Source organism: Phalangium opilio, unplaced genomic scaffold, assembly GCF_054372755.1.
Source record: "Phalangium opilio isolate 3A_F unplaced genomic scaffold, DU_Popi_V2 ptg000106l_1, whole genome shotgun sequence".
Classification (NCBI taxonomy): Eukaryota; Metazoa; Arthropoda; class Arachnida; order Opiliones; family Phalangiidae; genus Phalangium; species Phalangium opilio.
In genome coordinates, this window is record NW_028324208.1 from 1,032,153 (window position 1) to 1,047,960 (window position 15,808).

Here is a 15,808-nt window from a genome sequence, read left to right on the forward strand (position 1 = left end):
TAACTAAAACCATGAGTTTATAACATATGTTCCATAACAAGGTTCATACAACTTTTGGAAAACAAATTTCCATAAGATTTCCGGGCTTTTCCCCATATACTTCCCTGAGTTTTCAAGGTTTTTCCCGTATATGGACTATCCTATGGAGCAAATGTTAAAAAAGGAGGGAAAGGGCAAATACGAATATTACAAAATCAAAGGATATCCCCGTATCTCTAATATAACCAGAGTAACAAGCTTCCAAAATTTAGTGTAACGTTAATCCTATGCAGGAGGCAAAGTACCTACAAGCACCCGGGACAAGTACCTACAAGCACCCGGGGCAAGTACCTACAAGCACCCGGGGCAAGTACCTACAAGCACCCACAACTACCCACAAGTACCTACAAGCACCCACAAGTACGTACAAGCACCCACAAGTACCTACAAGCACCCACAAGCACCTACAAGTACCCACAAGCACCTACAAGTATCCACAAGCATCAACAAGTACCCATAAGTACCTACAAGCACCCACAAGTACCCACAAGTTCCTACAAATACCCATAAGCACCCAAAAGCACCTACAAGTACCCACAAGCACCTACAAGTATCCACAAGCATCAACAAGTACCCATAAGTACCTACAAGCACCCACAAGTACCCACAAGTACCTTCAAACACCCACAAGCACCTACAAGCACCTACAAGTAAACACAACCACCCACAAGTACCCACAAGAACCTACAAGTACCCACAAGCACCTACAAGTATCCACAAGCATCAACAAGTACCCATAAGTACCTACAAGCACCCACAAGTACCCACAAGTTCCTACAAATACCCATAAGCACCCAAAAGCACCTACAAGTACCCACAAGCACCTACAAGTATCCACAAGCATCAACAAGTACCCATAAGTACCTACAAGCACCCACAAGTACCCACAAGTACCTTCAAACACCCACAAGCACCTACAAGCACCTACAAGTAAACACAACCACCCACAAGCACCCACAAGTACCTAAAAGCACCCACAAGCACCCACAAGTACGTACAAGCACCCACAAGTACCTTCAAACACCCACAAGCACCCACAAGTACCTACAAACACCCAAAAGTACCCAGGGCAAGCAACCACAAGTACCTACAAGCACGCACAAGTACCTACAAGCACCCACAAGTACCTACAAGCACCAACAAGTACCTACAAGCACCAACAAGTACCTACAAGCACCCACAAGCACCTACAAGTGCCCACAAGTACCTACAAGCACCCACAAGTACCTACAAGCACCCACAAGTATCTACAAGCACCCACAAGTATCTGCAAGTACCCACAAGTACCTACAAACACCCACAAGAACCCAAAAATACCCGCAAGCACCTACAAGTACCCACAAGCACCTAAAAGTACCCACAAGCACCTACAAGTACCCACAAGCAACTTCAAGTACCCACAAGCACCTACAAGTACCCACAAGCACCTAAAAGTACCCACAAGCACCTACAAGTACCCACAAGCACCCACAAGCACCTTCAAGTACCCTAATGTCCAGTTTAAAAAATGCTTATTTGGTCACGGGCCAGAAAACTCACATAAACGCGACGCGAATGACGAAAACTACGTATTTTCCGACTAAGGAGAGGTGAAATAGCCCGGCCTCCTTTTACGTCCCCCTCTCTTGCATTTTGAAAGGGGGACTGGGACTATGGCGCGCGAATACTTAGGCATCTTATACCTTCTCCCTGGTGAACTAGATATCGCTTCTTGGTAAAACTTTATATAACTAAAACCATGAGTTTATAACATATGTTCCATAACAAGGTTCATACAACTTTTGGAAAACAAATTTCCATAAGATTTCCGGGCTTTTCCCCATATACTTCCCTGAGTTTTCAAGGTTTTTCCCGTATATGGACTATCCTATGGAGCAAATGTTAAAAAAGGAGGGAAAGGGCAAATACGAATTTTACATAATCAAAGGATATCCCCGTATCTCTAATATAACCAGAGTAACGAGCTTCCAAAATTTAGTGTAACGTTAATCCTATGCAGGAGGCAAAGTACCTACAAGCACCCGGGACAAGTACCTACAAGCACCCGGGGCAAGTACCTACAAGCACCCGGGGCAAGTACCTACAAGCACCCACAACTACCCACAAGTACCTACAAGCACCCACAAGTACGTACAAGCACCCACAAGTACCTACAAGCACCCACAAGTACCCACAAGTACCTACAAGCACCCACAAGTACCCACAAGTACCTACAAATACCCATAGGCACCCAAAAGCACCTACAAGTACCCACAAGCACCTACAAGTACCCACAAGCACCTACAAGTATCCACAAGCATCAACAAGTACCCATAAGTACCTACAAGCACCCACAAGTACCCACAAGTTCCTACAAATACCCATAAGCACCCAAAAGCACCTACAAGTACCCACAAGCACCTACAAGTATCCACAAGCATCAACAAGTACCCATAAGTACCTACAAGCACCCACAAGTACCCACAAGTACCTTCAAACACCCACAAGCACCTACAAGCACCTACAAGTAAACACAACCACCCACAAGTACCCACAAGAACCTACAAGTACCCACAAGCATCTACAAGTACCCACAAGCATCTACACGTAACCACAAGTACCTACAAGCACCCACAAGTACCTACAAGCACCCACAAGCACCCACAAGTACCTACAAGCACCCACAAGCACCCACAAGTACTTTCAAACACCCACAAGCACCCACAAGTACCTACAAACACCCAAAAGTACCCAGGGCAAGCAACCACAAGTACCTACAAGCACGCACAAGTACCTACAAGCATCCACAAGTACCTACAAGCACCAACAAGTACCTACAAGCACCAACAAGTACCTACAAGCACCCACAAGCACCTACAAGTGCCCACAAGTACCTACAAGCACCCACAAGTACCTACAAGCACCCACAAGTATCTACAAGCACCCACAAGTATCTGCAAGTACCCAGAAGTACCTACAAGCACCCACAAGTACCTACAAGTACCCACAAGTACCTACAAACACCCACAAGAACCCAAAAATACCCGCAAGCACCTACAAGTACCCACAAGCACCTAAAAGTACCCACAAGCACCTACAAGTACCCACAAGCAACTTCAAGTACCCACAAGCACCTACAAGTACCCACAATCACCTAAAAGTACCCACAAGCACCTACAAGTACCCACAAGCACCCACAAGCACCTTCAAGTACCCTAATGTCCAGTTTAAAAAATGCTTATTTGGTCACGGGCCAGAAAACTCACGTAAACGCGACGCGAATGACGAAAACTACGTATTTTCCGACTAAGGAGAGGCGAAATAGCCCGGCCTCCTTTTACGTCCCCCTCTCTTGCATTTTGAAAGGGGGACTGGGACTATGGCGCGCGAATACTTAGGCATCTTATACCTTCTCCCTGGTGAACTGGATATCGCTTCTTGGTAAAACTTTATATAACTAAAACCATGAGTTTACAACATATGTTCCATAACAAGGTTCATACAACTTTTGGATAACAAATTTCCATAAGATTTCCGGGCTTTTCCCCATATACTTCCCTGAGTTTTCAAGGTTTTTCCCGTATATGGACTATCCTATGGAGCAAATGTTAACAAAGGATGGAAAGGGCAAATACGAATATTACATAATCAAAGGATATCCCCGTATCTCTAATATAACCAGAGTAACGAGCTTCCAAAATTTAGTGTAACGTTAATCCTATGCAGGAGGCAAAGTACCTACAAGCACCCGGGGCAAGTACCTACAAGCACCCACAACTACCCACAAGTACCTACAAGCACCCACAAGTACCTACAAGCACCCACAAGTACCTACAAGCATCCACAAGTACCCACAAGTACCTACAAGCACCCACAAGTACCCACAAGTACCCACAAGCACCTACAAGTATCCACAAGCATCAACAAGTACCCATAAGTACCTACAAGCACCCACAAGTACCCACAAGTACCTACAAATACCCATAAGCACCCAAAAGCACCTACTAGTACCCACAAGCACCTACAAGTATCCACAAGCATCAACAAGTACCCATAAGTACCTACAAGCACCCACAAGTACCCACAAGTACCTACAAATACCCATAAGCACCCAAAAGCACCTACAAGTACCCACAAGCACCTACAAGTATCCACAAGCATCAACAAGTACCCATAAGTACCTACAAGCACCCACAAGTACCCACAAGTACCTACAAATACCCATAAGCACCCAAAAGCACCTACAAGTACCCACAAGCACCTACAAGTATCCACAAGCATCGACAAGTACCCATAAGTACCTACAAGCACCCACAAGTACCCACAAGTACCTTCAAACACCCACAAGCACCTACAAGCACCCACAAGTAAATACAACCACCCACAAGTACCCACAAGAACCTACAAGTACCCACAAGCATCTACAAGTACCCACAAGCATCTACACGTAACCACAAGTACCTACAAGCACCCACAAGTACCTACAAGCACCCACAAGCACCCACAAGTACCTACAAGCACCCACAAGCACCCACAAGTACCTTCAAACACCCACAAGCACCCACAAGTTCCTACAAGCACCCACAAGTTCCTGCAAGCACCCACAAGTTCCTACAAGCACCCACCAGTTCCTACAAGCACGCACAAGTACCTACAAACACCCAAAAGTACCCAGGGCAAGCAACCACAAGTACCTACAAGCACGCACAAGTACCTACAAGCACCCACAAGTACCTACAAGCACCCACAAGTACCTACAAGCACCAACAAGTACCTACAAGCACCCACAAGCACCCACAAGTGCCCATAAGTACCTACACGCACCCACAAGTACCTACAAGTACCGAAAAGAACCCACAAGTACCTTCAAGCACCAACAAGTAACCACAAGTACCTACAGGCACCCACAAGCAACCACAAGTGCCCATAAGTACCTACACGCACCCACAAGTACCTACAAGCACCAACAAGTAACCACAAGTACCTACAGGCACCCACAAGTACCTACAAGCACGCACAAGTACCTTCAAGCACCAACAAGTACCTACAAGCACCCACAAGTGCCCATAAGTACCTACACGCGCCCACAAGTACCTACAAGTACCGAAAAGAACCCACAAGTACCTACAAGCACCAACAAGTACCCACAAGTACCTACAGGCACCCACAAGTACCTACAAGCACCCACAAGAACCCACAAGTACCCACAAGCACCTACAAGTATCCACAAGCACCCACAAGTACCCACAAGTACCTTCAAACACCCACAAGCACCTACAAGCACCCACAAGTACCCACAAGAACCTACAAGCACCCACAAGTACCCACAAGAACCCACAAGTACCTACAAGCACCCACAAGAACCCACAAGTACCCACAAGCACCTACAAGCACCTACAATTACCCATAAGCCCTTAAAAGCACCTACAAGTACCCACAAGCACCTACAAGTACTCACAAGCATCTAAAAGTACCCACAAGCATCTACACGTACTTACAAGTACCTACAGGCACCCACAAGTACCTACAAGCACCCACAAGTACCTACAAGCACCCAGAAGTTCCTACAAGCACCCACAAGTTCCTGCAAGCACCCACAAGTTCCTACAAGCACCCACAAGTTCCTACAAGCACCCACAAGTACCTACAAACACCCAAAAGTATCCAGGGCAAGCAACCACAAGTACCTACAAGCACGCACAAGTACCTACAAGCACCCACAAGTACCTACAAGCACCCACAAGTACCTACAAGCACCCACAAGTACCTACAAGCACCAACAAGTACCTACAAGCACCAACAAGTACCTACAAGCACCCACAAGCACCTACAAGTGCCCACAAGTACCTACAAGCACCCACAAGTACCTACAAGCACCCACAAGTATCTACAAGCACCCACAAGTATCTGCAAGTAAACAGAAGTACCTACAAGCACCCACAAGTACCTACAAGTACCCACAAGTACCTACAAACACCCACAAGAACCCAAAAATACCCGTAAGCACCTACAAGTACCCACAAGCACCTAAAAGTACCCACAAGCACCTACAAGTACCCACAAGCAACTTCAAGTACCCACAAGCACCTACAAGTACCCACAAGCACCTAAAAGTACCCACAAGCACCTACAAGTACCCACAAGCACCCACAAGCACCTTCAAGTACCCTAATGTCCAGTTTAAAAAATGCTTATTTGGTCACGGGCCAGAAAACTCACGTAAACGCGACGCGAATGACGAAAACTACGTATTTTCCGACTAAGGAGAGGCGAAAGAGCCCGGCCTCCTTTTACGTCCCCGTCTCTTGCATTTTGAAAGGGGGACTGGGACTATGGCGCGCGAATACTTAGGCATCTTATACCTTCTCCCTGGTGAACTAGATATCGCTTCTTGGTAAAACTTTATATAACTAAAACCATGAGTTTATAACATATGTTCCATAACAAGGTTCATACAACTTTTGGAAAACAAATTTCCATAAGATTTCCGGGCTTTTCCCCATATACTTCCCTGAGTTTTCAAGGTTTTTCCCGTATATGGACTATCCTATGGAGCAAATGTTAACAAAGGAGGGAAAGGGCAAATACGAATATTACATAATCAAAGGATATCCCCGTATCTCTAATATAACCAGAGTAACGAGCTTCCAAAATTTAGTGTAACGTTAATCCTATGCAGGAGGCAAAGTACCTACAAGCACCCGGGACAAGTACCTACAAGCACCCGGGGCAAGTACCTACAAGCACCCACAACTACCCACAAGTACCTACAAGTACCTACAAGCACCCACAAGTACCTACAAGCACCCACAAGTACCTACAAGCACCCACAAGTACCTACAAGCACCCACAAGTACCCACAAGTACCTACATGCACCCATAAGCACCCAAAAGCACCTACAAGTACCCACAAGCACCTACAAGTATCCTCAAGCATCAACAAGTACCCATAAGTATCTACAAGCACCCACAAGTACCCACAAGTACCTTCAAACACCCACAAGCACCTACAAGCACCCACAAGTAAATACAAGCACCCACAAGTAAATACAAGCACCCACAAGTACCCACAAGCATCTACAAGTACCCACAAGCATCTACAAGTACCCACAAGCATCTACACGTAACCACAAGTACCTACAAGCACCCACAAGTTCCTACAAGCACCCACAAGTACCTACAAACACCCAAAAGTACCCAGGGCAAGCAACCACAAGTACCTACAAGCACGCACAAGTACCTACAAGCACCCACAAGTACCTACAAGCACCAACAAGTACCTACAAGCACCAACAAGTACCTACAAGCACCCACAAGCACCTACAAGCACCAACAAGTACCTACAAGCACCCACAAGCACCCACAAGTGCCCATAAGCACCTACACGCACCCACAAGTACCTACAAGTACCGAAAAGAACCCACAAGTACCCACAAGTACCTACAAGCACCAACAAGTACCTACAAGCACCAACAAGTACCTACAAGCAGCCACAAGCACCCACAAGTGCCCATAAGTACCTACACGCACCCACAAGTACCTACAAGTACCGAAAAGAACCCACAAGTACCCACAAGTACCTACAAGCACCAACAAGTAACCACAAGTACCTACAGGCACCCACAAGTACCTACAAGAACGCACAAGTACCTACAAGCACCAACAAGTACCTACAAGCACCCACAAGCACCCACAAGTGCCCATAAGCACCTACACGCACCCACAAGTACCTACAAGTACCGAAAAGAACCCACAAGTACCCACAAGTACCTACAAGCACCAACAAGTACCTACAAGCACCAACAAGTACCTACAAGCAGCCACAAGCACCCACAAGTGCCCATAAGTACCTACACGCACCCACAAGTACCTACAAGTACCGAAAAGAACCCACAAGTACCCACAAGTACCTACAAGCACCAACAAGTAACCACAAGTACCTACAGGCACCCACAAGTACCTACAAGAACGCACAAGTACCTACAAGCACCAACAAGTACCTACAAGCACCCACAAGCACCCACAAGTGCCCATAAGTACCTACACGCACCCACAAATACCCACAAGTACCTACAAGCACCAACAAGTACCCACAAGTACCTACAGGCACCCACAAGTACCTACAAGCACCCACAAGAACCCACAAGTACCCACAAGCACCTACAAGCACCTAAAAGTACCCATAAGCACCCAGAAGCACCTACAAGTACCCACAAGCACCTACATGTATCCACAAGCATCAACAAGTACCCATAAGTACCTACAAGGACCCACAAGTACCTTCAAACACCCACAAGCACCTACGAGCACCCACAAGTAATTACAAGCACCCACAAAAACCCACAAGAACCTACAAGCACCCACAAGTACCCACAAGAACCCACAAGTACCTACAAGCACCCACAAGAACCCACAAGCACCTACAAGTACCTACAAGCACCTACAATTACCCATAAGCCTCCAAAAGCACCTACAAAAACCCACAAGCACCTTCAAGTACCCACAAGCATCTACAAGTAGCCACAAGCATCTACACGTACTTACAAGTACCTACAAGCACCCACAAGTACCTACAAGCACCCACAAGCACCCACAAGTACCTACAAGCACCCACAAGTTCCTACAAGCACCCACAAGTTCCTGCAAGCACCCACAAGTTCCTGCAAGCACCCAAAAGTTCCTACAAGCACCCACAAGTTCCTACAAGCACCCACAAGTTCCTACAAGCACCCACAAGTACCTACAAACACCCAAAAGTACCCAGGGCAAGCAACCACAAGTACCTACAAGCACGCACAAGTACCTACAAGCACCCACAAGTACCTACAAGCACCAACAAGTACCTACAAGCACCCACAAGTAAATACAAGCACCAACAAGTACCTACAAGCACCAACAAGTACCTACAAGCACCCACAAGCACCTACAAGTGCCCATAAGTACCTACACGCACCCACAAGAACCCGGGGCAAGTACCCACAAGTACCTACAAGCACCCAAAAGTACCTACAAGCACCCACAAGTACCTACAAGCACCCACAAGTACCCACAAGTACCTACAAACACCCACAAGCACCTACAAGTACCCAAAAGCACCTAAAAGTACCAACAAGCACCTACAAGTACCCACAAGCACCTACAAGTACCCACAAGCACCTACGAGTACCCACAAGCACCTAAAAGTACCCACAATCACCTACAAGCACCCACAAGCACCTTCAAGTACCCTAATGTCCAGTTTAAAAAATGCTTATTTGGTCACGGGCCAGAAAACTCACGTAAACGCGACGCGAATGACGAAAACTACGTATTTTCCGACTGAGGAGAGGCGAAATAGCCCGGCCTCCTTTTACGTCCCCCTCTCTTGCATTTTGAAAGGGGGACTGGGACTATGGCGCGCGAATACTTAGGCATCTTATACCTTCTCCCTGGTGAACTAGATATCGCTTCTTGGTAAAACTTTATATAACTAAAACCATGAGTTTATAACATATGTTCCATAACAAGGTTCATACAACTTTTGGAAAACAAATTTCCATAAGATTTCCGGGCTTTTCCCCATATACTTCCCTGAGTTTTCAAGGTTTTTCCCGTATATTGACTATCCTATGGAGCAAATGTTAACAAAGGAGGGAAAGGGCAAATACGACTATTACATAATCAAAGGATATCCCCCTATCTCTAATATGACCAGAGTAACGAGCTTCCAAAATTTAGTGTAACGTTAATCCTATGCAGGAGGCAAAGTACCTACAAGCACCCGGGGCAAGTACCTACAAGCACCCACAACTACCCACAACTACCCACAAGTACCTTCAAGCACCCAGAAGTACCTACAAGCACCCACAAGTACCTACAAGTACCCACAAGTGCCTACAAGTACCCACAAGTACCTACAAGTACCTACAAGTACCCACAAGTACCTACAAGTACCCACAAGTTCCTAAAAGCACCCACAAGTACCTTCAAGTACCCACAAGTACCTACAAGCACCCACAAGTACCCACAAGTACCTACAAGTACCCACAAGTACCTACAAGTACCCAAAAGAACCCACAAGTACCCACAAGTACCTACAAGCACCAACAAGTACCCACAAGTACCTACAGGCACCCACAAGTACGCACAAGTACCTACAAGCACCCACAAGAACCCACAAGTACCCACAAGCACCTACAAGTACCTACAAGCACCTACAAGTACCTACAAGCACCTACAAATACCCATAAGCACCCACAAGCACCTACAAGCACCCACAAGTAAATACAAGCACCCACAAGTACCCACAAGAACCTACAAGCACCCACAAGTACCCACAAACACCTACAAGTACCCACAAGCATCTACAAGTACCCACAAGCATCAACACGTACCCACAAGTACCTACAAGCACCCACAAGTACCTACAAGCACCCACAAGTACCTACAAGCACCCACAACTACCCACAAGTACCTACAAGCACCCACAAGTACCTACAAGCACCCACAAGTACCTACAAGTACCCACATGTACCTACAATACCCAAAAGAACCCACAAGTACCTTCAAGCACCAACAAGTACCCACAAGTAAATACAGGCACCCACAAGTACCCACAAGTACCTACAAGCACCCACAAGAACCCACAAGTACCCACAAGCACCTACAAGTACCCAAAAGCACCTACAAGTACCCACAAGCACCTAGTAGTATCCACAAGCATCAACAAGTACCCATAAGAACCTACAAGCACCCACAAGTACCCACAAGTACCTTCAAACACCCACAAGTAAATACAAGCACCCACAAGTACCCACAAGAACCTACAAGCACCCACAAGTACCCACAAGAACCCACAAGTACCTACAAGCACCCACAAGAAACCACAAGTACCCACAAGCACCCACAAGTACCTACAAGTATCCACAAGCACCTACAAGTATCCACAAGCACCTACAAGCACCCGGGCTAAGCACCTACAAGAGCTCAAACGCCATGTTTTTCTTGCTTAAAATCCCTCTAACGGCGTGAATCACGGCAAAAACGCCGTAAGTCCAATTTTAAAAATTAGGGCTAAATAACAGTGGTAAAACGCTGTAATTCCAATACCCAAAACAACGTAAGTCAAAGTATGTGTTAATAATGATAAAAATCAATACTTAAACTTAATTGATCTTTATGAAACTTGAAAAGTCGGTAGAATGAAGTGTTATCTTTCATTTAAGATGGTTCCCAAACGTAACGAGTGAATAGTTTTCCTTATATGCCTTCTGAGAAAATGCTCATTTTTATAAAATTCCCATGTTATGTCTATGGTAGAATATTGTATCTTTCACCAAATGTCGGATTAATTTTATGGATTCTAAAACCACCCTTATCAACTTTTTTCATTATAGAATTAACTATTAGTTGGATCTCTTTGAAATTCTAACCACAAAATAAGGGCCCAAATTTTAGTTCACTGGCAAAATTTCAAAGCAGCAAACACAATACGAAAAAAGTTATGGCCAATCAAAGAACCCTCCTTTAGCATTAGAGGCGGTATCAAGTCTTATCTAAGAGAGCGACCGCTCTCATAGAATAAAAAAAATAACCTCTATAGTTTAATATTAATATACATTTATTTAGATTTAACTCATGTTAAAAAACAATTTCCGTCCCTCCCAAAGTAATTACTTTTAACCTTCACTAATAAATTGTTTTTTTCTTATATAAAACGATCTCATGCGAATTATTCAAATTTAATTATTCGAAACACACCCAAACAAGCATTTGCATACGAATAATATTTGTCCCCTCGGGCTTCTATCAAAGTAACTCCTTTTTAACCTTCGTTAAAGGTTTTTTTATATAACACGATCTCTTTGAATTATTTAAAACATGCCTAGACCACCTTTTTGCATACGAAAAAAACTTAGACCTTGGAGAGATTTCTAATTTTATGCCTAATTAACTTTTTGCTATTTATTGAATTTTAGAATCTTGAAAGTATTGGCTAGACACTATTAGATTTGACCTCGATAATTTAGTATATAAACTCAGCATTTCAAAATGAAAGTTATCAGTTGTTTAACTTCTGTTTCTGAAACACCAGTACCACCCGCTTTAAGATGTCTTTTTCTAACGCCTCTCATTTGCCCTGCCTGCCAGTCATCAAAATTCATCCGGCAGCGCTTATTCCTCGTCGTGCCACTTCCCAGTCGGCTGGATTGGACTTATATTGTCCAGTCGATACCGTGATTTAACCTCACGGTATCAAAATTGTATCGACTGGGTTAGGCGTTATGCTGCCGGCGAACAGCTACGGCCGCATTGTTGGCCGTAACAGCTTAACGGCCCAAGGGCTGTTTGTTGCCTAGGGGACGATAGGTATGTTTATTAGTTATTTTATGATACCAAAAGTATAATATTTCTTAACTATAATAGACGCCGACTATCGGGGACCCCTAAAAGTCGTCATAGCCAATGTCGGGGGGCTCCCTACTCTGTTCGGAGGGGGGATAGAGTCGCCCAATTGATTGTTACGCCGGTGCTATTGTTAAGACCAGTGGAAACGGCGGTAAATATTTTTTAAGTTTTTAAATTTAGGGTTCAATATGTAACACATTTTTTATGTTGTTTCTAGACTCTGACCCCGACGTCATGTGGCAGTGGGGGGTTCGGTTCGACCGGTGTTTAGTCTTTTTTTAATGGTGGTGGGTGTTTTTTTATATATAAATATTTGTTATTTTATATTTTATTGTATATATCATATGTTATTAAAAAAACTTTATTCGTATATTTGTTATTCTTTTCAGACTTATAATTATAGGGTTATTTTCTAACTCCGCCCTAATTAGCCTATCCAATGAAATTATCTCTTTACTTACTCGCTGCCTAATAAGACAAGTAGGAACCAATTAGAACTGCGGCTTAACTCGCTAGTATGTTACATATAACACGTACTAGCTATTTAAATATCATTTGCTATCGTAACCCGTCCAATATGCTGTGCCTCATTTTCTTTTTTGTTTACGGGTTAATAGTCAACGTTTTGTTAACTCTTTACGAAATTGAGCGGCGAAGCAGAAAACAATTGGAAAATAAACCCCGACGTCCCTCTACTGATCGCACTTCCGAGTCAAATAACGATACGGGGTCAACGTGAAAAAATGAACTCTTTAAAACATGTTTGCTTATCCTTGCTGGTTGTTGATTATTTTGTAATATATATATTGTATTTATTTATTACGCATATCTGTACATCTTATAAAAAGTAAAAATCTGATGGCTTAAAATCTGTGTTTTATTAACTTTAGGCCTACAGAGAGCTGGTTCGACCTGGTTAAATGGTGACGTCAAGGTTGAATATAGCTTTTAGTTTTGGTTTAAGTTAAGAAGATGATGTCATGGGGGTTGAAACTAACAGGCAGGAGCTCAGGCTAGTCCAGACTTGTCTGAAAAGTTTGGTTTGTGTTTGCCGGATGAGGGGGTGGCAGCCATCTTGGGGTGGCGGCCATCTTGGATCTCTGCGAATCTGAGTGGTTCCTACTACTCATACATTCCGTTTTCTTCTCTTATCTTGTAGTCTTTGTCCACTAATACATTTTTCATTAATATCTGTTCATCCAGTCTTCAATTTTATTATGATTGTTAAGAAACTGTTTTACATTTTTAAAATCTGCACTAGGCAGAAACATATGTAATATGGACCGTAACTTTTGCTCAATCAGACATTTGTTTATAATGATACTTCCAAGAAAAAAGTTAATCTTTAAAAGTTTGTATTCTTATAATAAATTATCTAATACAATTTTTTACAAGCGTTTATTAAAACGCGGTACGCCCCCTTAAAAATTCCACAAATTCGACCAAATATTGGCGGGTTTTCATTGTTAATTTTGGGGTGAACCATGATTTTCAAATACTACAGAGTGGCATAGTAAACGACAGATCCATGATTATAGACGCAATTGATCTTCCTCAAATAGCTAAGCCACTCTCTAGTATTTGAGTGTCATAGCTCACCCCATTATTAACAAGTAAAAATCCGCCAATATTTAGGATTGAAGCAAGTTGACCATTGGTTATATTATTGTTAAATTATTTTGGGTTGCTCCCAACATCTTTCTTTTTAAAGACCTTCTCCATTCGGTGCTAAGTAAAACTGTTTTCTTTTATTGGGGCTACTTTTCGGAGGGAGAGAGCCAATAGCTAGGCACCAGGTTTTTTTACTAATTTTCATTGGTGTGCTAGGTTTTTGGTCTTTAAGACTCCATAAGATAGAAGTTGGGGGTTTACATATTACGCTTTCAAATTACAACAATAATTGAGAATAATATATTTCTCCTCGAAAAGTTGTAGAGGTAATATAAAGAGGTGAAAGTCAGTGACAATGATTTCTAGGGCTAGGATTATTTTGTTAGCAATTATTTTTAATTTATTAAGTTTAAAGTGTTTAGTGTTCAGTTTCTTAGCAATGTGACCGGTTATGTTTTTTAAGTATTCCAAGATATTACTTTATTTTTCAGTTTTATTTATATTTTTCAATAATATATTTTTTCTATTTAGTTTCTCTTTTCAATTTTCATTTAATTTTCGTTAAACACTTATAATCACTAATTTCTAACCCGTAATGTGTTTACTAGCTATATTATATATGATATTTGAGTATTTTGATTAATTCTTATCTAGTAGCTGATTTTCATTTTGAAATGGGTACAAAAAATTTACTTCTCTACCTATCAGAAAATCAGCGGCTGTAATTAGTGATATTTACATACTGGATGAAAATTCATCTCAGCTTCTGCCTCTGATAAACGCACTTTCTACGTTATTTTGAAGTGCTATTTAAAGTTCTATTTTTGATTTGATTTTTGAGGTGCTTTACATATTAATTTTTGGGCTTCTTAGAACAATGTTCCAATTTGAAATATTCATCAATTGATACGCTCATTTGAATAAAAATTGTTCTTGGCTGAAACTTTTCGTTAATTCTTATAAAAGGCCGGCAAGGCGGTTTGAAGTATTTGTCACAGTCTCTATTTGGTTAAATGATAGGGGTGTGCGGGTAGTAATTTTTGGATTTCGAATCAGGTTTGGGTAATGAAACATTTGTTTATCAAGTATCGGGCGGGTACCCGCCTGAATTCTTTTCGGGTATAAGAGTTACTATGCTTGGCCAAAAAATGGCTGTCAGGTATTAAAACTAACAACGAATAACTATCGAGTAAATTATTATAATGGGCATTTGTAAAGCGCAGAAAATTACACAAGGCTAATTAAATAGCTCGAAATATTCGATGGAATTTAATAAATATTTCTAACTCGGAATTTTGTCCAGAAATATTCCAAATTGCCTGCTCACTTTAATCGATTATGTAATTTAATGTGGTGAACGTTTAGTATGGGCAAGTTAAAATATTTTTCATTCTTAATCTCAAAATAATTAACAAAAATGAGCTATAACGCATGCGATATTAGTTTGATGACTTTAAATGAGTGAACGGATTCAGTCACGCAAGCAATTTCCAGCAAACGTTTCTTCCATTTCTGGCATCTATCTGAACAATGTCGAATATATTTTAATATCCTTTACATATTTCAACTACGAGTACCAATATCGCCAATGCGAGTAATCCAAAGTATAGCTTCGCTGCCTCCAAAATGATTTGTATGCCAAGTGGTCTCCAAGTGTCAGTTTGCGCTGGTTGCTCAAATACCTTTCTTAAAGAAAACAACTGTTTGCGTACTACTGGGATTTCCTGACCAGTTTCATGAAATCCAAGGGCCCTGAAGTACAATTTTTATTCATTTAGCTATAAAAAATAGC